Source organism: Pleurodeles waltl, chromosome 10 (assembly GCF_031143425.1).
Source record: "Pleurodeles waltl isolate 20211129_DDA chromosome 10, aPleWal1.hap1.20221129, whole genome shotgun sequence".
Lineage (NCBI taxonomy): Eukaryota > Metazoa > Chordata > Amphibia > Caudata > Salamandridae > Pleurodeles > Pleurodeles waltl.
Genome location: NC_090449.1, coordinates 990,331,603 through 990,357,147, shown reverse-complemented (window position 1 = coordinate 990,357,147; position 25,545 = coordinate 990,331,603).

Here is a 25,545-nt window from a genome sequence, read left to right as displayed (position 1 = left end):
TAATGTTGCTCAGGTATGCTACCCATTTTGCATGGAAATGTACAGTGTGGACAAAAAGTACAATTTGTCAGGAAGCTATTTCAAATGTAAAAACCACCACATGATGAACCAGCAAGACCCTGGGAAAATCACCACTAATGTCGAGCAACCCTTACAATGACATACTCTGATTGCACCAGTAGTCCTTTGCATGTTGGACAGGCCCAGGAATTTGCAAGTACTTGCAGGAGGCCCTCAATATGTTGCCTAATGAGAAGCTACATCACTATCTCCATTGTGGTCCTGCAAACCCAGATGTCTGTGGATGAATGGTTGTACCCAACCATATATGATTCTAACATTACTGCACATCACTCCATGATTGTAGGAAAGTACTATCTTTCTTAGCATGTTACCCCCATTTTTACCTGTAGGCCAGTATGTTTTTGCCTGTCTCACTGGGATCCTGCTGGTCAGGATCCCAGTGCTCATATTGTATTGCCCTGTGTGTGTTGTCAGTAGTGCTTGACTGTGTCACTGAGGCTCTGCTAACTAGAACCTCAGTGCTTATGCTCTCTCTGCTTTTAAAGTAGTCACTATAGGCTAGTGACTTCATTTACCAATTTCAATTGCCACACTGGACCCCCCTTATCAGTCCTTAGTATATGGTACCTATGTACCCAGGACATTGGGGTTCCAGGAGATCCTTATGGGCTGTAGCATTTCTTTTGCCACCCATAAGGAGCACAGACAAACCCTTCCACATGCCTGCCATTGCAGCCTGCATGAAATAGTGCACACACTATTTCACAGCCATTTTCACTGCACTTAAGTAACTTATAAGTCACCTATATGTCTATTTTTCATTTACTGAAGGTTAGGTGCAAAGTTACTAAGTGTGAGGGCACCCTTGGGCTAGCAAAGGTGACCCTGCACAGTTCAGGGCCATTTCCCAGAACTTTGTGAGTGTGGGGACCCAATACACTTCTACAATACATATAGGTCAATACCTATCTGAAGTTTCACAATGGTAACTCCGAATATGGCCATGCAAGGTGTCTAAGATCATGGAAGTGTCCCCCCATTCCAAATCTGGTATTAGGGAGCCAATTCCATGTATCCTGGGGGCTACACCATAGACCCCCAATACTGCCAAACCAGCTATGAGGCTTGCAATGCAGCTACAGCTGCTGCCACCTCACTGACAGGGTTCTGCCCTCCTGGGGTCTGAGCAGCTCAGTCACAGGAAGGCAGAACAAAGCATTTCCTTTGGGAGGAGGGTGTTACACCCTCTCCCTTTGGAAATAGGTGTAACAGGCTGGGGAGGGGTAGCCTCCCCAAGCCTCTGGAAATGCTTTGAAGGGTACAGATGGTACCCGCCGTGCATAAGCCAGTCTACACCGGTTCAGTGACCCCCAGTCCCTGCTCTAGCATGAAACTGGACAAAGGAAAGGGGAGTGACCACTCACCTGTCCATCACTACCCCTGGTGTGGTGCCCAGAACTCCTCCAGTGTGTCCCAGACTTCAGCCTTCTTGTTCTCCAAGGTGTGGGGACACTCTGGAAACCTCTGAGTGGCCCGTGCCAGCAGGTGATGTCAGAGACCTCTCCTGATAGGTCCATACCTGATAAGGTAGCCAATCCCACTCTCATTGCTATTTAGGGTCTCTCCTGTGGGTTTCTCTTCAGATTCTACTTGCAAGTTTCCAACAGGAATCTTCTGCAACTATTACTTCATCCTCTGACCTTGGATCAACCGCAGACTGCTCCAGGAACCACTGTAACAGCAACAAATATCCAGAAGGGCTACTTTTCCTCTGCAACTTCAGTTCCAGGCAGCAACTGCAACAGTTTCCATCGTGTGCACGCTCTTGGGACTCCCTGTCTTCACCCTGCACCAGAAGGACCGAAGAAATCGCCTGTGGAGTGACGGAGTCACTTTCCTGCTCTTGCAGGCCCCTTCTAAGTAGACAACTGGTTCTCTTGGACTCCTCTCCTGGCAACAAGTTTGCTCCTTGGAACACAGGTGGTGGACCCCTTCAACACAGGTCCTTCTATCCCAATTTGAAGGAGGTAAGAGCTTGCCTTCCCTGAGTACGACAGTACCCCTGTGTACCGCATCTTCTTCACCTCCTGACGCCTCTGTGCACTATTTGCAAAATTCCTTCATGCACAGCCTGGTCGAGGTCCCCAGCACTCTATCTTGCGACGCTCAACTCACTGAGTTGTCCTCCGGTGGTGTGGGACCTTCCTTTGTAGTGCTGCACATACCGCATTTTGCACCTTCTTTGTCCCCATGTCCTGGGATTCCTGTGGGTGCTATCTGGTCGACTGAGGGCTCTATGAAGTGCTGAAAGCCCCCTCTTCCTCCTCACGCAAAGTTGAGGACCCCAGGTCCCTCCTGGGTCCAGACAGTGCCACTTTGACACAAAGGGTGACTTTGTGGGAACCAAGGCTTGTTGGGCAAATCCAGCGCTAAAACATGCCTGCATCCAACAACTCTTGGTGGGACATCCATTGCATCATGCAGGAACCTGCTGACATCTTCCTTGGGTGCATTTCTGCAGTCCTCGTCCAACCAGGGACTCTTCTTTTGCACCTTCTTCTAGGTTGGCAGGGGCTCCTGTCCTCCTGGAACTTCTTCCAACTTCTGGACTTGGTCTCCTTCCTTTGCAGGTCTTCAGGTCCAGGAATCCACCATTTGTTGTTTGTAGTCTTGCTTGGTTCTTGCAATAACTTTAACCACGACTTGTAGTGTGTCCTATGGAAGCTTGCAGTACTTTACTCCTACTTTCCTGGGCTCTACGGTGGGGTAATTTACTTACCTATACTGTATTCTTACTCTCCCAACAATTCTCTACACACTACACTTGTCTAGGGGGGATTCATGATTCGTATTCCACGTTTTTAGTATATGGTTTGTGTTGCTCCTAGACCTATTTTCTCCCATTGCATTCAGTAGCATTTCCTATTGTTTGCACTATCCTATGTCTAATTACTTACCTTATTTTGGTGTCTAGTGTATATATTGTGTATAATACTTGCCTCCAGAAGCAGTATTGCCTCCAAGATATTTTTGACCTTGTGTCACCCAAATAAACTACCTTTATTTTTGGTAAGACTGAGTATTGTCTTTACTTGTGTATAAGTACTGTGTAACTATAAGTGGTATTGCAGGAGCTTAGCATGTCTCCTAGTTCAGCCTAAGCTGCTCTGCTATAGCTACCTCTATCAGCCTAAGCTGCTAGAACACTACTAGATTTCACTAATAAGGCATAACTGGACCTGGTGTAAGGTGTGAGTACCCAAGGTACACACTACAAACCAGGCCGGCCTCCTACAATGATTCATACTGAAAGTAAAGTAACAAACCTTCCCCATTGCACATGTGAAGTGCACTTTTACATGTGATGCCACATTAATGGCATGGAAAAGCACATTGTGTGTAATAACTCTAGTCCTACCCATCATGTCACTCCTTGCAACTGCAGTTGTACGTGCCAAATGACATGTTATGACATTTGAGGGTATGTTTGAGCCAACAATCAATGGTGACACACTCCTGTCTGTGGCACCTCATGACATGCAGCCTCATTGCAAATGTCCTAGTCCAAACACATGTAGTCATGCAAATATATGTGAGGGAATACAGAAATCATCCTGTGAGCATAGGTAGACCATGCATTAAATAGCTGTATACACATTTTGTCAAAAGAGAAGGGGACACATGCTAACTTGTGGGCACAAGGAATGTTGGCAACAATGATGGCACCTAAATCATGTTAATAGACATTCCCCACTTCCCAAGGAAAACTTTTGATCTGTTTGTGACCCAAATGAACAACATAGGCTCTGATACATATATGATGGCCACCTTCACATCACAGGCAGTAGTGAGGCACCAGCATGTTACACACTAAAGAACAAGTGGCCTCTGGGGGTCGGATGGCAATTTCCTCTGTTTGACCAGACACGTGGCCAAAGACAGTGATCCATTACTTCTTTCTCTTTGGCCTGTAACACTGAGGAGTAGTGGTCTGTACCTTAGAATTTACACCCACTACAGCAGCAATCATTACATGATTGATCAATGTACTCAGCCATGTGTTGGCCATAGAAAGCAAATTGTTTGTGAATTGTACACAGTTGTGTCCTAGGTCCCTGTGCCAACAGGCAAGGCACATCAATATGTACTACATCACATATCTACCCATACAGTTACTCATCTACTGCTTCACACATGGCTCATCCTTAATCATCAGGGGGAAATGTCCTAACTAAAACATAAACTTTGTAATATGACAGGCAGGAATATGTCCTATACTCCCACCCTTGTGGCTGTTGTGTTCCCATCAAACTCCCATCAAGGTCCGGGTTCGCCACTGCCATCATCTGGGCCATTAGTGGGGTCATGGCCAATTGGGCACCACAACAACAATGGGAGGACAGCCCCAGCTGGACCTTTGCGATCTTCTGGGCCCTATGTCTTAGGTCCTTCCATCTCTTGCAACAGTGGGTGCTCCGCCGGCTGTGGAGACCTCCAGGAGATGGGTCTCCAAATCTCCTTCTTCTGATGGGTGTTTACCTGTATGGATGCAAGAGACAAATCAAGCAATTATAAAAGCAAGTTTTGGCCCAAATGGTTGTGCCAGGTATATTTATTTATAGTTTTATGGAGCATGTAAAACTGAAAGGATTCAAGGCGCTGGAAAACAGAGGAAAATCAGGTGACATACAAGAGCCTGGTTGGTCCATCCTAGATCCTAAGCCGCATCTATACCTGCACCTAACAAGTAAACAGCCTTGTTTTCAGCTGCTTAAGGAACCAGAAGTAACCCTCATTATCACATAAATGCACCGGGAGGGAATTCCACAGCCTACCAGCCGCTACTACGAAAGCCCGTTCCCCCAAACTGGTTTCCCTGACGTATGGTACTGCCACAATGTGACATCCAGTCGATCTCAGATGTCTCCTGGAGGCACACCACTTCACAGAAGTTATCAGGTAACCCAAGCCGTGGCATGTAAGGTTTTATGCAACAGGCACAGGGCCTTTAAGGATACTCTCTTCCTAATGGGCAACCGATGGAGATGACGTAACCCTTCAGAAATAGAGGAATGTTTAGGCAGACCCAGGACTAATCATTCAGCCGAATTCTAGATGATTTGCAATTTGTCTAGATAGAGCTGATTGATATTCAAATACAAGGCAATACAGTAGTCCAGCCATGTTGAAATAAAAGCCAGGACCATGGACACCCTGGGGTCTTTTGGCAACAAAGGCAAGAGTTCCTTTAAAATCCAAATCATCCAGAACATGAGCTGACCGTTCTATTCACCAGGGTGTCAAATGTTGAGTTTTTATCAAATATCACCCCCAGGTTTTTGGCCGCAACTAATGGAACCGGGATTTTCCCCATTCAGTGTTAGCCAATTCCTATTCATCCATCCAAAGATTTCCTGCATACAGTACCGAAACCTGTCCGTGACCTCCTTCCAATAGCTAATGCTAGACATGATAATCTGGGTATCATCCGCATAGGAAGACACCTGAAATCCAAAAGATCATACTAGCTTCGCTAAAGGAGCCACATAGAGATTGAATGAGGTGGAGCTCAAAGAGGACCACTGTGGTACTCCGCATGGGAGCTGAAAGGGGGCTGCCCTACAATCACCACAGCTCACTTTAAGAGCTCTGTCATTCAGGAGCGATTCCAAAAGCTTCAAAGCCTCATCTCTCAGCCCCATCTGCTGCAGCCTTTGTACCATCAGAGCAGGAGAGATGGTGTAAAAGGCTGCTGAGAGATCTAACAAAACCAGTATAGTAAAACCTGCTTGGTCCACTTGCCTGCGGATAGTGTCTGCAGTAGCAAGGAGAGCTGATTCTGTACTATGATTCATCCTGAACCCTTTCTTCAAAGGGTACAGGAGATCATGATCATGGAGAAATGTATATAATTCATTGATTACATGTCTTGACAAGATCTTAGCCGGAAAAGGTAACCGTGAAATAGGGTGACGATTGTTCAAGTCACTAGGGTCCCCTCAGGCTTCTTTTTCAGTGAAAACCACCATTTCCTTTCAAATCTGGGGCTATATCCCCATCTGCAGGACCTCTAAGAAGGTCTCTTCCAGGGCCTCCACTATGAGGTCTGTGACAGCTTGCAGAATACTCGATCGACAAGGATCGTCTAGGAAAACAGAGTTAGTGCTCATGAGCAGGGACTTGATCTTAGAGGCAAGCAGCAGAGAAAATCTCAACAACCCTATGGGGCAGAGCATCCAGAACAGACCCCGCTTCCTTTTGACCGAACTAGGGTATAGAGACAGAGAAATCCACCATAGGGGAAGAAAACTCCACATGAAACTTCAGAATGTTCTCTTTAAAATACAGAGACATTTTATTACCGAACTGTTGAGAATTTTCTGCATCTAGCTGCAGCCACGGAGACACGAGGGAATGAGCTGTATTAAACAGTTCCACAGGTCCATTCAAGGAAGCTCTAATCTTCTGGGCAAAAAATGTTGATTTAGCCTTCATAATCACCAATTTATATTTAGTTGATAGCTCGCTAGGTCTAAGTTTCTTTACCATATCCATGTTCAGTTTCCATTTCCTCTCCTGCCTCCTACAGGAAGTCCTTCAGCTCCTCTGAATACCAGGGAGCTGAGAATTTCCCTCTACCCTTAGTGTTTACTTTGGTCATGGAGACTACATTCTCCACTGCTGATCTAACACAATTATTAAAATTCTCTCCTAAGGGACCTTGGTCTAACGTGCCCATTATTTTAAATTTCTCTGAGGCCTGAACAAACTCCATTTTAATTTTCCTCCAATATCTTCTGCTCTTTTGCATGCTGTAGCAATAATTCATCTGGTGTGTCCCCTGAACCTTAAAGGATACTAGCCTGTGATCTGACCATTCTACCTGTGAGCATTCCTCCATCATTGAGACCTCCCGACTGGCAAAAACCCCATCAACTCTGTGGCCAGCTTCATGTGGAGTTGAACCCATTTGTTGGGTCAAGCCTGGAGCTGGTCATTAGGTGTAGAAAAGGTCTAGTGTCCTGGTCCTGCTCGTCGTGTAGATATAGACTACCCCCCCCCCACCAAAAAATGAGGTTGGTGCCTGTAATATATGGCTCAAAACCCACAGCCAATTCAAGATAAATTGAGGTTGAGAGCCAGAAGGGCAATATCAAAATTCCTTCCATCTACCTGTGAGCACTCCACTGTCATGAAGACCTCACGACTGGCAAAAACCCCATCAAGTCTTTGACCAGCTTCATGTGTAGCTGAACCCACTCATTGGGTCAAGCCTGAAGCTGGACATTAGATCTAGAAAATATCTAGTGTCCCGCCCTCTAGATATAGACTAACCACCCCAAAACAAAATGAGATTGGTGCCTGTAGTATATGACTCTAATACTGTAGGAGGTTGGCCTGGATTTAAGTGGGTACCTATGGTACTTACACCTTATACCAGGTCCCGTTATCCCTTATTAGTGAAATGTAGGCAGTGTCTAGAAGCCAGGCTCTCTAGAGGTACTGGTAGCTGAGTAGCCAAGGCTTATCTAGGAGACATGCAAAGCTCATGCAATACAACTGTAGTCATACAGTACTTACACACATGAAAGAAAACACTCAGGGGGTCATAATGAACACGGCAGTAAACACCGCTGTGTTCATGCTGGCTGTATTTACATAGACCACCAGCCCCCTTGAGCCCCAACCGGCTGCATTATGATAATTCTGCTGGGCCGGCCAACAGAAGGCAGGGCCGGGACATTGCCGACGGCTCAACACATGGAGCCTTCGGCAATGCTTCAGTGCGGCAGGTGCAGCAGCACCTGTCACGCAGATCACTGCCCGTAAATGCCAAATGCATGGGCAGTGCAGGTGCTCCCAGAGGGGCCCCGGAGCATCCCTTCTGCCAGCCTTTCCCTGGCGGGGGAGCCTGCCAGGAAAAGGCTGGGAAAAACAGGGTACATTATCCGGAAGGCAGCGCTCCTTGCAGCGCTGCCCTATCGGATAATGTAATCCACCATTGTCAGGCTGCCTGTCGGAGGTAGCCTGGCGGTGGTGGAGGGCCACCACAGGCAGCCCTCCCTGTGTTAATTATATGGTGGTTCAGACCGCCATGCCCATGGCGGTCCTTTCCGCCTTTACCGGCATGGCGGTCTGAACCGCCGGGTTCGTAATGAGCCCCTCAGTCCCTAATTAAGACATTGGTGGTAAATGCTGCCTACCGCCGCGGCGACAGCCGCCAAAATTCCGTTGCTGCGGCTAACATCTGTCCACCAAATTATGACCACTGCTGGATTCCCGCCACAAGAAGGGTGGAAATCCGACTGTGGCCGTACTGGTGGATGGTGTTAAAGTAGACTGCCGCCAGCCGTATTATGAAAAATAATACGGCCTGGCGGTGTTCTGCTGGTGGGCGCTGCGGGCGGTAGCAGTGCCTTGTCCTGTCCCCTGCTGGAAGACCCCCTGGATGCAGGTAAGTTGGGTTTCTGACAGGGGAAGGGGGCGTGGGTTGTTGTGTGTGTATGGGAGGGGTTGTGTGCATGAATGTGTGAGTGTGTGCGTGAATGCGAATGTGTGTGTAGTGTTGTTTGCAAGTGTGTATACATGTGTGAGAATGCATGTATGAATGGAAATGTGAATGCGTGTCTGCGTGTCAGTGGGAATGTGTGCGAGAATAAATGGATGCATGTGTGAATGAATGCATGTATGCCTGTGTGAGTGAGTGTGTGTATGCGTGGTACGTACCTGTGAGTGTGTGTGAATGGAGGGTGGGGAATTGGAAAGGGGGAGTGGATGGAGGTGGGTGTGGGGGGCATCTTCGGAGTGTTTGGGGGTGTGGGTGAGCCTTCAACCAGTGACAGGGAAGGCATTCCCTGTCACTGGTAGGGCCTACCGCCATGGTTTTCGTGGCATTGTGAATGTCACGAAAACCATGGCGGTAGGCAGGGCCATGATGCCGCCTGTGGTACAATAGATTCTTATCTAAGGCCCGGCGGCTGCTACCACCATGGCGGTCAGAATGGTAAATTGGCTGGTTGGCTGCAGCCAACCTGCCAATGTCATAATGTGGCGGAATGTACAGCCAGCCTGTTGGCGTTACTACAGCCACATTATCACTGACAGCTGGGGTCATAATGACCCCCTCAGTGTTACAAAAAAAAGGTACTTTATTTTGGTGACACAAATGCCAAAAATACCATAGAGACTATACTCCCTTAGGAGGTAAGTAATACACAACTTATATACATAGGAATGCAGCAATATGCATGAAAAGAGTTAGAAAACAGTGCAATTAGTGAAAATCACAATAGTTAGAAATGGGCCTGGGGAACACAAACCATGTACTAAGAAAGTGGAATGTGAATTTCGGTTTCCCACCTAGGCAAAGGTAGTGTGTAAGGGGGTACTGGGAATACTAGAAAACACCAAATGTAAATAATAGAACCCACCCCAGTGCCCAGGAAAGCAGTAGTAAAACATAGTAACTTTCCCAGAACACACAGAGACACAAGAAAGAAGATTATGCAAGAACCAGAAGAGACTGCAAGAGACCAACAATGGATTCATGGATCTGAAGAACTGTGGAAGAAGGGGACCAAGTTCAAGAAGCAAGGAAGAGTCCATGGTGAACAGGAGCCACTGCTAACCCGGATGAAGGTGCAACAGTAGAACCACCGGTGAAGAAGAACAATCAGTATTGTACCCAAGAAGACGGAGCCAGGTTCCTAGCTGGTGCAAGTGATGTCCCTCGCCAGGAAGAGGATTGCAGTCTGGTTTGCGTCACTGGAGTCTGCCAACAAGCCTTGGCACATGCAAAGCTCGTGGATAGCAGAAAATGGAGCTGCCCAGGACTGGGAGGACCAGGTGAACTCTAAATTGCAGGGGTGGTCAGAATGAAGAACCAGAACCTTATGGGCCTGGCGGCGCAGGGTACGCCTGAAATCTCCTTGGATTCACCTGCCTCAACTAACAGAGACACGGGACACTCTGTCAGGCGTAAAAGATCAGATTTTATTAGCTGCAGCTAGTACAGTTGTCCAAGAAGTACACAAGGTATGTTCTCAGGAGACTGCCACTTTACTTTGTGGCGCACAATCTTATATACCGTATAAAAACCATTTATTAACTACATACACTCCCAGAACACATAGAAAGGAGCCAGTAAGAATAATGTAAAGATAGAACAGAGCCAATAGAAATGTCGGAAAACAAGACAGCACCAATAGAAGGAATTGGAAAACAAAAGTATCAAGTAACTTAAGGTTGCCTCCCCTCCAGCTGTGTTTGTCACCCCTCCCTTGAACTAATTCATTAACCGATCCACAACGAAGTTGCATGTGGTGCGATAAGTTTGTGTGCGTTTGGAGGACAGTTGTGAAATGAGAGAATACTAGCAAAGGACAGCGAAGGCCAGACGATAAGATAAGATCGGCGGAGAATAGTGTGAGCCTACAGATAGTTGAAACAAGGATTAGAAAACCAGACAGGGATTAGTGTACTCGGTCAGACCTTAATACCAGCCTTGTAAAGATAGAGGCAGAAGGCTGTTTTGAACACCATGTTGCAGAATAAGCAGAAAAGGCAGAATGGACTTCGTTCGCTGTGCTGCCTGAGTGAAGGCAACATAAAATGGCGGCGGGCCACAAAATGGCGGGTCGATACGATCGTATTAAAAATCGAATTTCCTCAGACCCTCCTTTTGCCAGAACTCAGGCAAGATACACAAACTCATGTTAATCTGAGTCGATGTCTATGGCCATGAGGTCATCAAGCTGTTGCTGTACCATCATTTTGATATTCTCTGCTCTTTGTGACTTGGGTTTGGGAATACATGCAGTAGCACATAGGTTGCAGATGGCAGGACCGCAGTGCATACAAAGACAACAAGAGAATATAAAAGCTAAAATTACTCCAAAGAATGTCAATACCTTCCAACCCCATTTGGACAGTAATCCCCAAAACCACTCTGAAAAGGACCAATCTCCTTCGTCCTGATGAATCGACTCGGAGATTATGTGTAACTTAGAGATAGCTTGGTATACTGTCGGAGCGTCATTAGGTATGAAAATACAGCAACTTGATCCGATCAATTTGCATACTCCACCACGGTCCGCAAGAACAAAGTCTAAGGCAACACGGTTCTGCAAGGTCATAAGACGATCAGCCTGTAGTTCAGCTGTAATGTTACTTAAAGCTCCTACAGTGATGTCTATGGTGGTTTCTACGACACAAACCAATTGCCTTATATTTCTGCTGTTGGCCATTGGACCCCAGAAGGGAAGAAATCCTTTGAGGAAATCTCCTCCCTCTTGTCCTGCTGTGTCTTTCGAATCCACAATCCCTCTGCCATATCTATTTTTATGATGGTTCGCAGGAGCGGTGTATGTAGGGGGAAGAAGAAAGGCTATATAACAAGTACCAGAGAAATCAGCTGGCAACCATGTATAAGCCCTATCGTGGCAAACGAAGTATGTACCTTGAGATGGTACTAACGGCAGTGAATTCAGGGCTGAATAAACATATGTATGGGAACATAAACTTTCTCTTTGTCCGGTGTTTGGAGTTCTACCATTTATTTGCAGACAGAAATTTCCTTGTTGGGGTATGACCCGTATCGGAGGAGATTTTCCTTGCTTAACCTTATCATTGAGGCTGGAAATGTAATTAGTTATGTTCCAATTGGTATATGCTTTTCTTTCATCTATGGAAGCTTCACTTTTTTTCATGATTTTAGCCATAGCTACCATTCCCTTTATCAATAAATTATGACTGAAATCTGAACCAACACTATGTGAACTGACAGGTTGTTTAATTTTACTTTGATATGCATTATTGAAAATGACAAAATAAGCCCAAGCGGAACCTTCATAGGAGAATGGAAGAACTAAATATGGCATTCCTTTTTCTACCGTATGTGGTATGAGTCCACACACCCAACAGTCAGTTGTATTGATCACTAACTGATGTTGATGTAACAACTGGACGAAGGAATTGTTAAAGTATTCAGTTCTTCTGATGAGTTCATGCTGGGGAAGAGTGTGAAATAGGTGCGGAGAGATAGTAGAAGAAGATGTAGAGGTAGGAGAAGAGACAACTTTTTGCTGCAGAGTAATAATGATCCAGTTTACAGATGCCAAAAGAATACACAACAATATAATGACGCATAGAGCAATACTACAACGACTACATATTTCTTTACAATTATTCTTTACATTTTTACTTTCTCTTTTATCTAATGTAGCCTCCATCTTTCTAAGTGGATGCTCACGGCAATCTTCCTCAATCACTGTAGTCACGATTATCTACCGTCCTATGACACTGTGAGGTCCTGCAGGCCTATTGCCACTTACTCAGGTCGTAACTAAGACTCCTACCGTGACCCTGCAACCGGGATAGAGTACTACATAGGAGAGAAATTTACAAGTTCTTTGGTCTTGGTCTCAAATTATAGCGTTCCTGTCCAGAGGCAGTCTGGTTTTGAAACAATGTTCCTGGATTTGTCGTGTTCAAGCGACGATGCGATGGTATTGCTTCTTGAAGGATGTCGTCGTCCTCTTTCTCAGAAAGTGTTCCAATTAGACGCGCATCACTGAATGGTACAAATTGCGGAACTTTCTCACTTTCAGAGTCACTGATGCCTCTACGGACCCACTGATCGAAAGGCGAGGGCAAAGGCACTTTCTTGCAGTGCACGGCATGCACCCAGTTTTTCTTTCCTTCGACTTTAACTGCTGTTCTTGTGGTCAAAAGAACCAGGCGTGGCTCTCTCCATCTGGGCTCCAAATTTCTCTGTCGTTGGAAATTTTTCGTGCAGACCCAGTCACCTGGTCGGATGGAATGACCTGGGTCTGTGGAAGCCTCTGGTAGAGCACTCTGAACCTGTTGATGAAGAACACGCAATTTAGTTGTAAGGTCATGCAAGTAGTCAATCAACATCGGGTATGGCAAGTCTGAGTATTTCTTAGGGCGAGGAACTCCCCATACATTAGCTGGGCGACCAAATATCACTTCGTAAGGGCTAAGCCCCAAACGAGAGTGTACTGCTGTTCTGGTGGACAGAAGAGCCAATGGTAAAGCATCAGGCCAATTAAGTCCTGTGCTAGCTTGCACCTTAGCAATTTTAAGCTTCAAGGTTCCATTGTAGCATTCTACTAAACCAGCCGACTGTGGGTGATTCGCCGCGTGGAACTTCTGTTTTATGCCAAGACCTGCACAAACTTTTTGCATGACTTGACCCACAAATTCGCTCCCATTGTCACTCCAGACAATGCGCGGCAAACCAAACCTAGGGAAGAATTCTTTCAAAAGTATTTTGGCAGTTGATAAAGCTTTATTGTCCTTCAGAGGGTAGGCTTCTACCCATCTAGAAAAAGCACATACTACCACCAGAACATATTTGAGGTTGTTGCATCGTTCCATGTGAATATAATCGATCTGCAACACCTCAAATGGATATGTTGGAGGAGCAAAATGACCTGCTGGAGTTGGGGTTCCCTTTCCCGGATTGTACATCAAGCAAACAATACAATGTTTTACTACATTATTTGCACACTTTGGGATCCCCTCATTTTGCCACACTGGAGCCAGAAGTTTACATATTCCTTTTGCACTTAGGTGAGCTGGACCATGTGCCATAGTAACTACAGGTAGTACATAAGCATCTGGTAACAGCCAACGTTGATGTTCTGATAATTCAACCCAACATCCCATCTCATCTAACATTCCTGTACTTTCCTTCCACTTTCTCAACTCATTCTCCGTAGTCTCTCCTTGAATTGATTTCACACTCTCTACTGTATCTTCACACATTCCCTTTTCTCTTACGCAGTTTGCGGGACCTGCAACATACATTCGACTTGTGTTGTCTCTGGCTGTCTTTTTCGCTACCTCATCTGCAAATGCATTTCCTCGACCAACATCGTCCACAATCTTTTTGTGTGCACTACACTTCACGATCGCTATCTGAGTAGGCATTGTAAGTGACTCAAGAAGTTCAGTCACTAATTGACCATGTTGTATCTTAGTACCATGGGAAGTAAAGAATCCTCTTTCCTTCCATAAGCGCCCAAAGTTAAACGCTACACCAAAAGCGTATTGGCTATCAGTGTACACGTTTACTCTTTTTCCTTTGGATAACACACACGCTCTAGTTAAGGCTATCAATTCAGCTGCCTGAGCTGAATTATGTCTAATGCGTGCTGTCTCCACAATCGTATGCAAAGTAGTAATAGCGTAGGCTGAAACTGTATCTCCATTCGGGAGCTTGAAACAAGAACCATCTACCCATAGTGTTCCATCTGGATTCACTAATGGCGTGTCTTTTAGGTCAATTCTACCCTTAGTCTCTTCTTCAGTACGGAGAAAACAATTATGCTGTTCAGAGACATCTCTCTCTTCTGGAAGAGGCAACAAAGTAGCTGGATTCAGGGTATTACATCGTTTGATGTGTATGTGACTAGCCAAAAGCGTCAGCTCATATCCGGACAACCGAGCACTCGTAAGATGCTGCGTTTTTGTCCTATTTAGTAAAGTATCCACTGCATGTGGCACCATAACAATGAGAGTATTATCTAGCACTACTCCAGCAGACTGTCGAATAGAAATTGCTGCTGCCGCTGTCGCCTTAAGACAACTAGGCAATGCTTTAGCTACTGGATCTAACGTAGCTGAGAAATATGCGCATGGTCGCTGTTGATCTCCAAAACGCTGCGTTAAGACTGACAATGCACAACCCTCTCTTTCGTGGACATAGAGCGTAAAGGGCTTACTGTAATCAGGAGTACCCAATACAGGAGCAGAACACAAAGCAATACGCAAATCAGTAAAACTCTTCTGACACTCGTCAGTCCACGGAAGAGGCTGAGGCGTATCTTTTAAAGTTAGCGCCAACAGCGGTTTAGCCAATAAAGAGAAACTCGGAATCCACTGTCTACAATAAGAAGTAATGCCCAAAAAGGCACGTACCTCTCTTTGTGTGGATGGCACTGACATTTGTGCAATTGCCTGAATTCGTTCGGGGGTCAATCGTCGTCCCTCCTTTGACAAGAGATGACCCAAATAAGTCACCTCGCGACAGACATATTGTAATTTAGAAGGAGAAACCTTGTGATTCAGATCAAACAAATGACGCAACAGTGCAACGGTCACGTTTTTGCAAATCTCCTCTGAATCAGCTGCAACTAATAAGTCATCCATGTACTGAATGAGAGCGGCACCGGACGGTAAGGAAAAGGCATCAAGATGACATTTTAGAGCTTGACTGTAAATAGAGGGACTTTCACAATAACCTTGAGGTGCGCGTTTAAACCGGAAGCTTCGGCCTCCGAGGGAAAAACCAAAAATATCTCTACTCTCTTCGGCGATGGGAATACTAAAGAAAGCATTCTTTAGATCAATAACTGAAAACCAAGTCGCTGTAGAAGGTATCATCGTCAACAGAGCAGTGATATCTGGGACTACAGGAAACTGCGGTACGACAATCTTGTTTACCTCCCGAAGATCAATTACAAAACGATAAACAGGAGGCTGAGGAGGATCAGTGCGTTTAAGAACCGGAAGAACAGGACTGTTACATGTATTTCCTCTCGTTTCCTCAACCACACCCTTCTGAATCAAATCATGGACAATTTCCAGAAGTGCTTTCTCACCTTCAGTAGAGATTCTGTATTGCGGAATACGTGGCATTTCAGCATTGGGCTTAAGAGTAACAACATAAGGTGGGATCTCAAGACAACCAACGTCATTTGGACCCGTAGCCCAAAGCGTTTCGGGAAGAGAAAGCAATTCAGGTGGGAATTGATCTTTTGATAAGTACATTGGACTAGTCATTTTCTGTCCTAGAGTGAGGTATACACCAGAAGGTGAACAATATATCGTAGCATGCATTCTTTTTAATAGATCTAAACCCAACAGATTTTCACCACAACCATTCGTCAGAAGAAGCGGAGCTTCTAAATCATAAGGGCCTATTGAAACAGGCAAAGGGCAAGAAACTGGATTGCGAACAGGGGCGCCAGAAAATCCTACAGATACATTCGTTAAGCCAGACAAAGGTGCGCCAGGGAGTTTAGAATGAATGATAGAGCTTCTCATGGCACCAGTATCTAAAAGAAATGGCTCTGAAACACCCATTGTAGTGACATTAACATAAGGTCCATTCTGATCCACTGGAATTGACGTAACCCCCTTACTTTGTCCATGGCTGTCCTATTCAAAATGAAGACTTTCATTCCCTCCTTCAATATACTGATCCTCACTGTAATACTGTGTAGACCTAACATTTTGCTGGTCAAAGTAATTTCCGGAATTTGGAGGAACAAAAGAACGCTGCTCTTGGGTTAACACACCTCGACCTCTACCTCTATTTGCTGACTGAGGACCACCACGACCTCGTGAAGCAGATGTTGCTCCATTACGCTGCAACAATGCCGGACAACTGTTCTTAAAATGACCTTCCTCCCTACAATAAGCACATTGATTGGGACCTAGCAAAGGTCTTGGAATGAATGGTTCAGGCTTTTGATACAACCTCTGAAACTGCGGAGGCTGTTGAAACTGAGGCTGAACATAACGAGGAGGATAAGCCTGTTGCAAGAGAACTTTAGTTTTTAATTCTTTCGTCTTTTTCTCTTGTTTTTCCCTTTCTTCTTTGTCTCTATTTTCATAATATTGTGCAGTAGCCAATATCTGGGTGGAAGAAGAAACTGCCCATGAACTCTCGGAGTCTTTCAGCTTGTGTGATAGTTCAGGAAGCAAGTTATATACGAACTTATCCACAAATAATCGCTGTCCCCCTTCTGTAGCCATATCTTGACCGCTGTGATCAATGAATGTCTCCTCGAATCGGGTAAAGAAATCGGAAACACTTTCATCTTTCTTTTGTTTACATGCTGCTAGCTTATCCCAATTAACTCTCAAAGCAGGCATCATTGTTTTCATTAATGTAATAATCCTACCAGGGAGTTCTGAGATCAAAGCGTCGGGCTTTGCACCACCTACTTGACCTCTATCTGCGGCAATAATAGCGTTCCAATCGCCGCCTAATTCTTGAGCGTGATCCTCTCTACGAATTTTAGCCCATATTGTCTGTGGAACTACATTTCCCATCAACATGTCAATATCTGCTAGATTCATAGTACATGCATCAACTGTTTGCGACAACTCTTTATAGTAACCAGCAGGATTTTTGCGTGAATCTGGTAGTGACTGTTTAAGTGCTAAAACTTCAGACCTTTTCCAGGGGACATGTATCCATATGCGCTGAAAATGCGCAGGAATAGCTGGATTAGCACCTGCTGCTGCAACTTCTTCCTTCCATATTGGAGAAACCTCTCTCATGGGATAGTTTTTCAGTGCTGTCCTAACTGAAGGATCAGAATCAGGAAAAGTCTGTGAGAACAATAGGGATCTGAAAGAAATAAGTGTTCTGACAGCGTTTTCAACCTTAGGACCCACAATAAGTCCTTTGTCAAAGTCAGCCTGAACATCTAACAGATCCTGTGGGACCGAACCCAAATTCATATCCTCCCATTCTTTAGCGAGAGTATCGCACATAACTTTAAAAACATATCTCTGCGTAGGTGCATTCCATTGCAGAAAGGTGGACATAATATCAGACGTACTATATTGGGGACCCTTCTTGATCCATCTACAAGCAAGTGAGTCCAATTTTTCTCGCTCTTCGGAGTCTGGGAATTGACTACGAGACTGTCTTCGAGAAAAAGCTGGAGACACATTTAAAGCTTCAAAGAAAGGTGATAAGAGACCAGAGACAGTATCTGCAAATTGCTTACGCATAGATGGAGAATTTGACATAAGGATAGGGGACAAGGTATTAGGTGAATTAACTAAAGGAGCATTAGGAATTGCCAAAGGAGCAGAAGGCAAAGGAGTTAAAGGCAAAGCTGGCATAGGCAATACTTGAGGAGGCAAATGTGGAAAAGCTGGAGCAGGCGGAAGCACAACTGGCGGCTGAACAGGCTGTAACATCGGGGGTGCATTAGCACCTTGTACATAGGGCGGAGGCAATTTCAATAAGTGGGACATTAAGGAATCTTCCTCAAAATCTTTTCTCTTATCAAGGGAAGAGATAGGCAACGTCGGATAGCATTTATCTATTGCCATTCGATGCTGTCTGTCTGAAATTTCCATTGCATTATCTATTTCATCATCTTTGAATTGCTGAGCAGCCTGTATAATCGTCATTCCCTGTGTTTTCCTATCTCGTTTCGCTTGTTTAATTTCTCTCTGTTTGGCTTCCTTACGCCAAAGGCGAAAAGAGTCAAACATTGCCGGCCGGGCTTTTCTTTTAAATAACGTTGCTTCTAAATTATCTAGCACATCAGTTTCGAAACTACCATTTTCTGGCCATTTTAAAACACCATCTTTCTTTGTATATCGGGTCCATGTCTTATTAAAGGCAATAGGACCAACACCATGTTTAGAATAGAGCACATATGTGGGAGTTCCAACCGAAGGAATCGGACAGGAGTCCTCAAGCTGGGAGTCCCTATTACAACCAAAGCAACAAAGTTTTCCAAACTTAGTCAGACCAGACATCTCACGATTTTTACTGGCTGTTCACAAACATCAAGGGGGTAAAACTTTCAGTTTACACAGCACAAATGCACTTACCCCTCGGCTTTGGCCACTGCAATGGCCAAATCTAAGGACCTAAGGACAAAACAAAGACCAAAATTTGTGGGCGCGACCCACCAAATACTTAACTAAGGATGTCTTCTTACACCAACAGAGGCCCGTCTATCGTCTCGCTTTACCATACATCATCAAAGAAAGGGCCAAGGCAGGGCGGCAGTCAGGGCAGCAGTCGTCAGTAGCCGTCAGGAAGGAGTAACCGCGCTGAAAAAGACCTTCGGACCACTTCGACATACAGGGGTCGCTTGACGTGGCTCGCGATTCCTCCAGAATTTTCTTGCGGGGTTCCTCACGACCTTCAGGCAGAACCGGTACCGCTGAAGCCGCCCCACGTTGGGCGCCAGTTGAAGAACCAGAACCTTATGGGCCTGGCGGCGCAGGGTACGCCTGAAATCTCCTTGGATTCACCTGCCTCAACTAACAGAGACACGGGACACTCTGTCAGGCGTAAAAGATCAGATTTTATTAGCTGCAGCTAGTACAGTTGTCCAAGAAGTACACAAGGTATGTTCTCAGGAGACTGCCACTTTACTTTGTGGCGCACAATCTTATATACCGTATAAAAACCATTTATTAACTACATACACTCCCAGAACACATAGAAAGGAGCCAGTAAGAATAATGTAAAGATAGAACAGAGCCAATAGAAATGTCGGAAAACAAGACAGCACCAATAGAAGGAATTGGAAAACAAAAGTATCAAGTGACTTAAGGTTGCCTCCCCTCCAGCTGTGTTTGTCACCCCTCCCTTGAACTAATTCATTAACCGATCCACAACGAAGTTGCATGTGGTGCGATAAGTTTGTGTGCGTTTGGAGGACAGTTGTGAAATGAGAGAATACTAGCAAAGGACAGCGAAGGCCAGACGATAAGATAAGATCGGCGGAGAATAGTGTGAGCCTACAGATAGTTGAAACAAGGATTAGAAAACCAGGCAGGGATTAGTGTACTCGGTCAGACCTTAATACCAGCCTTGTAAAGATAGAGGCAGAAGGCTGTTTTGAACACCATGTTGCAGAATAAGCAGAAAAGGCAGAATGGACTTCGTTCGCTGTGCTGCCTGAGTGAAGGCAACGTAAAATGGCGGCGGGCCACAAAATGGCGGGTCGATACGATCGTATTAAAAATCGAATTTCCTCAAGAAGGGGTTCTCAACAACTCAGAAATCCCACAGAAGACCAGGCAGCATGCACAGAGGTTGCACAGCATGGGGACAAAGGAGGTGCAAAAGGAGGCCCATGCAGCACCATGACAAAGGATCCAACGCCACTGGAGAACCACTCAGGAAGAAGTGCGTTGCAGGATAGAGTGCTGGGGGCCGGAGCAGCAAGGTGCATAAAGCAATTCGTGGAAAGATGCCAACAAGCCTTGGTGATTGCAAAACATGCAGTGCACTTCGGTACTGTCTTGTGTGGGAAAGCAAGCTCTTACCTCCACCAAAGTTAGACAGTGGGATGTCAGGACAGTGTACCACTTCAGTCTACCACCTGTGGTGCATGATCCATGCAGCTCAGAAGGAGAGGGGATCCACGCAGCTGGTCGTTGTTGCAGTAGGTGCCTGCTGAAGTAGGGACGTGCCTCCTTCACCCCAAGGGAGACTCCTTTGTTCTTCTGGTGCAAGTTGAAGACAGGCTGTCCTCTGAGGATACAGGATCAGGGAACAGTTGCAGTTGCTGGCAGTAGTTGAAGATACAATGTTGCAGAAGGCATCTTTGCTTTTTTGTTGCAGTTTGTAGAGTTCCTGGAGGGTCCAGATGCGGTTTCTTCAGTGAGAAGTTGAAGTGGAGGATGCAGAGGATTCCTGCTGGAGTCTTGCAATCCAAATCCGAATAACCACCCGAAAGAGAGACCCTAAATAGCCAGGAAAGAGGGATTGGTCAGCTACATAGATAAGCACCTATCAGGGGAGGAGTCTGGCGTCACCTACTGGCACTGGCCACTCAGATGCTCCAAGAGTTCCCTGCAAACTTGCAACCCAAGATGGTAAATCCCAGGGACCCTCTGGAGGAGCTCTGAGCACTACCCCTGGGGTGGTGATGGACAGGGGAGTGGTCACTCCCCTTTCCTTTGTCCAGTTTCATGCCAGAGCAGGGACTGGGGGTCCCTGAACCGATGTAGACTGGATTTTGCAAGGAGGGCACCAAATGTGCCCTTCAAAGCATTTCCAGAGGCTTGGGGAGGCTACCCCTCCCAAGCCCGTAACACCTATTTCCAAAGGGAGAGGGTGTAACACTCCTCTCCCAAAGGAAATCCTTTGTTCTGCCTTCTGGGCTTGAGATTTGCAAGCAACAGGAGGGCAGAAACCTGTCTGAGAGATGGCAGCAGCTGGGGCTGCCTGGAAAACCTCGGAAGGCTGGAATGGCAGTACTTGGGGCCCTCTAAGGAGCCCTCAGAGTGCATGGAATCATACAACCAATGCTTGCAAAATCATGAGGGTATGATTCCTACATGTTTGATACCAAAGATGCCTATGTTCGGAGTTACCATTATTTAGCTGGACATAGGTAGTGACCTATGTGCAGTAGACATGTTAAATGGCATCCTCACACTCACAAAGTCTGGGAAAATGGTCCCGGAGGTTATGGGGGCATCTCTGCTAGTGCAGGGGTGCCCTCACACACAGTTACTTTGCACCCTGCCTTAGGGCTAGAGGGCCTGCTAGAGGGGTGACTTAAAAGTATCCTGGTGCAGTGTAAATGGCAGTGAAAGGGTGCATGCACCTTTTCACACAGGCTGAAATGGCAGTCCTGCAGAAGCCTTTGCATGGGCTCCCTATGGGTGGCAAAAGATATGCTGTAGCCCATAGGGATCCCCTGGAACCCTGATGCCCTGGGTACCTAGGTACCATATACTAGGGACTTATAAGGGGGTGCCAGTATACCAATTGTGGGTGAAATACTGTGTTAACAGTATCCTACAACCACGTTTAAGAGAGAAAGCATAACTACTGGTGTCATGGTTAGCAGGATCCCAGTAGACACAGTCAAACACACTGACAAACAGGCCAAAAGTGGGGGTAACCAAGCTAGGAAGAGGTTACCTTCCTACAAATACCCCGGGCCGATTTAAGATATATTGAGATTTTCAGCCAGGAGGGTGATGTATTAAATCGCCTTCCATCCTGATAATATTCTTACTCTTAATTGTAAATTCACCTGCCTTACATCCCTCAATGCCAGTGCTAATAGACTCAAGAGTACAACTCCACCGATCCCTAAAAATAACCGCTAGACCTCCCTCTTTGCACCTAGCCCTATCCAGTGTTATCACACAATAGCCTGGTCGGGTTGCAATGACAAAATCGTGCTGAGCCCTCTCTTGCTCATGTTCCAGTAATAAATAAACAGTCCAAGTGAGCGGAAACAATCAACTCACTCATTGCCACACTGTGCTTGATGAGGGACCAGGCACTGAATAGAGCACACTGAAGGGAAAATTCCTCTTTGTGCTCTACCCTGGCCCTGCAGGGAGGCAACTGCTTAACAGTCTGGGAAGCCTTCTTGCAGAAACCACCCACCATCTCCTTACAATCATCATTATGCCATCACCGTCTCCACTTAGGGTCTGAGGCCATCCTCCCTTCACATAATTTCTTAAGTTCCAGATCCAAAATGATTTGCCTATTGTGAATCAAATTCAAGGTCTCCTTTTTGCCACCGTTGGCGTCCCTGGCTGCTATAGACAAGTTCTGGGATTTACTTCAGTACCCATTCCTAATCTTGTCAATGGACTGAGGAATTCAGGGCAAGTGTTGTAACTAGAGCCTTATATTAGCCACATGACAGGATCTGCTGGTGTACAGGGAGCGGGCACAGTACCACAGTTGCATGGCCACAGTGACTCTCCCACAGCCTGGACTATGTCCCATACTGGGAGATACATTGGACAGGTCCTGATCTCTGCCAGCTGAGCACACAGAACCTGCATGTCACTCACTTTTATATCAATTCCATGCATAACAGTACATCATGTGTCCATCATCAATGTGGCTATGGTTTGTGTGGAAAACTGAAGGGCACAGTGAGTCATAATATCCATTCCAGATGACAATTTGGCAAGGCCACGTGTTGGTTGAAAGATCTGTGACACTATACACATTGCTTATAAGATCCTCAAATAACTCTGGTAAGATGCATACACAGCTCATGCTGTCATGCACATACATGTTGTCTGACATTTAGAACCAGCATGAACAAAGAAATTACATTGGATGGCAGTAAAGTCTCTTTGCGTAGTTATGTAAATCCAAAACAAGGAGTATCTAGGACCCCTAATAACATCACCCAACACAATGTGAATGAACACAACAGATAGTACTGGTCAGCAATACCTTTACCATGTACATTCCATTGATGCCACACAGACTACAACAGGCACACAAGATGTCTAACTGGCATACAGGGGCACATTGTAGCCTGTGAGGAGGGAAAGGATGGCGTTGAAGAGTCAATTATGCACATGAGGTACTTAACTGTTTCTCTAGTGAACCATTGAGCTGTCCATACAGGGGAAGGAACTCATGCACAAGTATCTCCAGCTCCTCTTGAGAGTAGAAAGGGGCCCTTTCACCTGCTGGACATGGCATGATTGCTCCCTGAGGCAGCACAAAACAGCTAAAATAGTGGAGTTGTTGCTGGCAGCAGTGTCAGGAGCCAAGTGACTGATTTGGCACATCATGGGGGTCACATCTGCCACATAAGAGGTCATTATCACCGACGGGCACATCCATTAGGCCACGACCACCACAGGCAACAACATTAGCCTATGGCTGCGTCTGTCGCAGTTGGAACCCCCTACCACACAGACGACTTCCACTGGCGGTAGCGGGCGGTTCCTAATTTCCAGTAGAATATCTCAGGCATCCGCCATTTTGACTGTATGAATTACTGAGTGTGGCTTTGTAAACTGTGTCACACCTAAAATAAATGTGTTGGATCGTCACAAACATCCTTATTCTCTCTTGGTATGTAGATCCTACTACACAACCACCACTGTAGTTTCTTGCAGGGCACAGATGGCAAATGATAGCGGTGCACACTCCACCACCACCAACTGTATTTTTTGGCGGTCCGAAAATACAGTCACATTTCGAGCTGCAATTGTGTAGCAGATAATTGGGTTTCACACAAATCCATGTTGTGGGCCCATGTGTTGACAACCATAGTGGGTCACATGTGACCCTTCCGTACTTGCCAACTGGGATGTGTCTGTCCTCATACACTGCAGTCTTAGAACCCACTGGTGTATGTCTGGGGCCTGGCCTGGGCAAGACATGATCTTACAAACAAGAGAGATTTTCCTTTGACGTTTGCCTACTTCAAAGGCAGAAATGGGTATAAGTAGTGGACCCCAGACCTCTGAAAATTAGATCCCTTCTGGAATCAAGAGGAACCTCTGCTAAGGAGAAGAGCTGAAGACCTGAGGAGAAGTGCTGCCCCTGCCTGTTACTGTGCTTTGTTGGCCTATCCTGCAGTGCTGATTCTTCCTGTGTAAGGGGACAAAGACAGGGCCTTGTTGAGCATTCCTGCTTGAGAAGAATCTCCAAGGGCTTGAACTGAGCTTGCCTCCTGTTGTTGAAGTCTCAGGGCCATCAAATTCTTCCAGTGCCAGCACTTGGACTCTCTGCTGAAACTCCTGCCCTGCCAAGTGGTGCTCTATCCAGTACCTGGGCCCCTGAAAGTTCAAGTTGGCAGACAAGAACTGAAAACCCATGCACAGAATGCCATGCGTTGAAATTGTTGATGCCCCTTCACGACGCGGCTGATAAACAACCCGCCGCCAGCTTCATGGCTGAAATCAACACTCCAGCTGCATCACGGCTGGGAGATCAACACATCGCGGCTGGAGAAATAACATGTAAGACCTGCTTACAGAGGATGATAACGACGCAACCCCCATGCAGCACGGTTTTCTAAAACCGTGCGATCAGATTTTCAATACATCATCCCTGGGGGTCAAAGTTAACCTGACTCTGCACGGCTCCGAGGTTCCTCATCTGGAAATCGATGCATTGCTCTCTTCTGAGGGAGAAAAATGGCACATCGCTGACCTGACCCGAGAAGATATCGACACACGGGCTCATTGCGAGTAAGGAATCAACACATTGCTACCATTTTCTGACGTACGCTTGCCCGTACGGCTTTATTATTGATGCTAACCAGGTACTCTGTGTAACAACATCATTCTCACTGTTTTCCAAGGCTTAAACTCTTATTCTTTTGAAAATGTATATCTTGACTTCGCTATGTTAGTTTTTTTTTGTTTTGGTCGTTTGATTTAGATAAACATTACCTATTTTTCTAAACTGGTGCGATGTCCATTTTGTAGTGGTTCACTGTATTACTGAGTGTGTTGGTACAAATATTTTACACATTGCTTCTGAAGTTAAGCCTGCCTGCTTGTGCCAAGCTACCAAGGTGGTGAGGGGGTTTAACTGAGTGTGATTCTCCTTACCCTGACTAGAGTGAGGGGCTGTATTTGGACAGGGGGCAACCTGACTGCCAACCAAACACCGCATTTCTAACATTGGTGGCAGCAGTGGGATTGGACTTGTATTTGTACTTGACTTACAGTGCTTAAGTGTACACTACTGTCTTTAGTGCAGACCAGTACATGACCATATACAAATTGTTTTTGCTTTTTCTCTTTTTGGATTGTTGTCCCTACTTCAAAATTGATGATGATCTTTTTATTGAATCTTGAACTTCTCTTTTGGAACTCTTTTTCTTCCTTGGAACTTTGCACTTGTTTGCCATCATGCCTCAATCTGGGGATGCACCAACTGGAGCTGTTTTTGAATTAGGGAAACTAGAAAGCTACTCAGTGCTCAATTTAAACAGTTCTGCAAGGATCTTGCCTGTCCCATTAAGAGCTCCACCAGGAAGG